The 3,345-nt window shown below is 47.4% G+C and overlaps 1 non-coding gene across 1 annotated transcript; it reads left to right on the plus strand.

The window, feature by feature from the left end:
- The first annotated feature begins 1,564 nt into the window (after window positions 1–1,564).
- Trnag-acc lies at window positions 1,565–1,636 on the plus strand. The gene has a single exon. It is a non-coding gene; the product is annotated as a tRNA-Gly (tRNA).
- The last annotated feature ends 1,709 nt before the right edge of the window (window positions 1,637–3,345 follow it).

Consider the following 3,345-nt stretch of genomic DNA (forward strand, 5'->3'; position numbering starts at 1 on the left):
TGCAGATAAACCTAAGGCTGGAAGACCAAAATCCGCCACCGATGAAACAACAACAGTGAGCGTGTTGGCGTCATTTAGTAAGAGTCCGCAGCGCAGTACTCGTCGCCTGTCACAAGAATGTGGGGTTAGCCGTACCTCCATACTGCGAATTTGATCGCAGCACAAATGGCACCCGTACAAAATTCAGCTGCTACAACACCTGTACGAGGATGACCCAGACCGTCGGGTACAGTTCGCAGAATGGGTGACACAGCAGCTGCAGATAAACCCACGTTTCCCCTATCAGGTGCTGTTCGGTGATGAAGCCAATTACTTTATCAATGGTGAGGTGAAGAATCAGAATCACAGATACTGGTCTGACACAAATCCGCACTGGATTCATGCTTCCAAAAAGGTCTACTCACAAAAAGTGATGGTCTGGTGTGGTGTGTGGGTACCAAAGTCGTTGGACCTTTTTTTATTGATGGTACGTTAACAGCCAACGGTTATCTGAGGTTATTGGATGAAGAAGTGTTTCCCTCGTTGTTAACGGAGGACGAGACATTTCCGGAATTCTTCCAGCATGATTGAGCCGCACCACACTACGGGCACAATGTGCGAGCATACCTGGATGTGCAGTTCCCTCAAAAGTGGATTGGTCATAGGGGTGCTGTGGAGTGGCCACCACGTTCACCAGATTTGACTCCTTTGGTTTTATCTTTGGGGTCATGTCAAAGCACTGGTTTATTCTGTGAAAATACGGGATTTCCATCATCTAAAGCAGCGCATTGTTGATGCGTGGGGTCAAATTCAGCCAGATGTGTTGGTCAAAGTTCATCAGGACTGGGTTCGGAGGATAGCATTAACAATCCAACATAATGGACAACATATCGAGCCATTCCTATGACTGTTGGTGGTCTCTCGGGACTGTGTAACATCGGCGTAATGTCTCTTCGGTATATAACACACATGTTGCCGAGCGTCCCACCGCTGCCACATGTAACTGGCTATAACCCGAGAATGAATAAAGCTATGTTTAAAATAACAACGGCATTGTTTTTCTGGTGAAATTCTCTATCTGTTTGATATGTCACATGACAACCCTTCCCATTTGAAATTTTGTAGTTGAATCCAAGACGGCGGCTTTCAAGATGGCCGTCATGTTGGTGGCATAGCCTATAAAGTTTCCCCGTTCCCGTTCCTCGTGTGTAGGGACTCTGTTTCTTTGTTTGCTACTCCATTTGAATTTTTAGAGGGTGTTTCCGGACTTTTGGACCACCCTGTATTACTGGCTTTGCTTACAAAGAACAGTGTAAAAATCTAGAGAATATACAGTCTTTATTATAACGATATGACGGGACTTCACCCTCAATGGACGGAGATAGGAGGACAAAATAGGATGCTACACGAAGAACGGGCTCGTGTATCTGCAGAAACTCACCACTGCCGCTTTTGTTCCAGAAGACCAGCAAGGAGTGTGCCCGCCGCACACAGTAATCCGATATCTATACACTAAGAGGAAAAAAAGAACGCAGCACAAAAGAATTGTCCGAATGGGACGCAAATAGGTAAGATGTGATCGTCCGCCTCCGTAGCGTAGCGGTAGCGTTACCGCCTACCACGCAGGAGGCCCGGGTTCGATTCCCGGCAGGGGACTGGGTGTTGTTTGTCCCTCATCGTCATTTTCATCATCATTGACTTGCAAGTTGCCGATGTGGCGTCACCTAAAAAGGACTTGCAATACGGCGGCCGAACTCCCCCAAATGGGGCCTCCCGGCTAAAATGCCATACGATCATTTCATTTCAGGTAGATGTGATGCACATGTTCGGACAAATAAATGATTAGGGTGTCAGAAGAACTGGATGAATTATTCAAGAGAAAGAGGTTGTAAAATTGAGGGGGTCAATAACGCGTTGGTCCCAATCTGACCCTCAAGCAAGCAGTTATTCGCCTTGGTACTGGCTGATAGAGTTGTTGGAGATAGTATGTCAAATTCTGTCCAGTTGGCGCGGTAGATGGCCAAACTCTCGAGCTGGTTAGAGGGCACAGCCCATAATGCTCCAAATATTCTCAATTGGGGAGAGGTCTGGCGACCTTGCTAGGTAAGGTTGGGTTTGGCAAGCGCGACAACAAGGAGTAGAAGGCCGCGCCGTGTGCGGGCAGGCATTATCCTGCTGGAATGTAAGCTCAAGATGGCTTGCCATAAAGGGGAAAAAAAGATGGTGTAGAAGATCGTTGATGTACCGCCGGGCTGTAAAGGTGTCGTGTATGGCAACCGAACGGGTCCTGCTATGATTATGAAATGAAATGGCATCCCAGACCATCACTCCTGGTTTGTCATCAGTCAGTCTGGTATCCCACCAGTATACGGGGAGTCTCCAGACACGTCTTCGGTGATCATTGGGGCTAAGTTCGAAGCGAGACTCATCACTGAGGACGATTCTACCCCAACCAATGGGTGTCCACGCCGGATGTGCCCGACACTACTGTAAACGTGCTTGTTGGTGTTCAGAGGTTAATGATAGTCGGCGCAAGGGGTGCCGTGAGCTCAGCCGGCTTTCTTCGAGCCGCCTGTCAGTAGTCTTTGTGGTCACGAAAGCACTAGTTGCACGTCGGACCGTAATATTGATGAATGCGAGTTCTGAGTGCCTCTGTAACGATTGCTTTGTCCTCATGTACTGTCGTCCCTCTAGGTCGACTGCTTCCTTCCTGACGCCGTGTTCGGCCATCGTCCACCCATTCATGACAACATCGTCGAGATGTGATATCGTTCCTATTCAAATATAGACCAGTTCGACTGTCTCTCCAACTGGCTTCTTTGAGCCCAACTACACATCCTCTCTCAAATACTGACATCTGCGAATATTGTTCACGCGGCTGTCTGCAGGGCGTAGTTTCTGTGGAACTTCGCACACGGAATGAAATTTGCAGACTTCATGCCCTGGTATCGACATGTCCCATGTTTACTATCCAGTTTACAATTTAGCAGTTTTCTTCGGTATCTGTATGAGTACTAGAGATGGGCAAAGTCATTCATCCTTGGGAACTAGTTCACTGGTAAGCGCACTTTTTTTGGGAACCCTTCATTTTTACTCGTTCACATTTCATTGTGCTTGGTATATGGTTCTCACGAAAAATTAAAAAATTAGTATCATAGGTGACTGAAGATGGAAGGCGCCGAGAGGGGACACTTGCCTCACCCTTGGAGTACAAAGTTTTTATTCGTTACAAAATTCTCACATACTTGTAATTTTCGTGATTCTGCAAAACATCTCGTTTAGCCAACTGTAGCGTTATGTGGCTGATCGCAGGGAAATAATTTAAGGTGGCGCACGAAAAACCGGCCCCGAGCACAGACTGCTGGC

The sequence above is a fragment of the Schistocerca americana genome, chromosome 5 (assembly GCF_021461395.2).
Source record: "Schistocerca americana isolate TAMUIC-IGC-003095 chromosome 5, iqSchAmer2.1, whole genome shotgun sequence".
NCBI classification, from domain to species: Eukaryota; Metazoa; Arthropoda; class Insecta; order Orthoptera; family Acrididae; genus Schistocerca; species Schistocerca americana.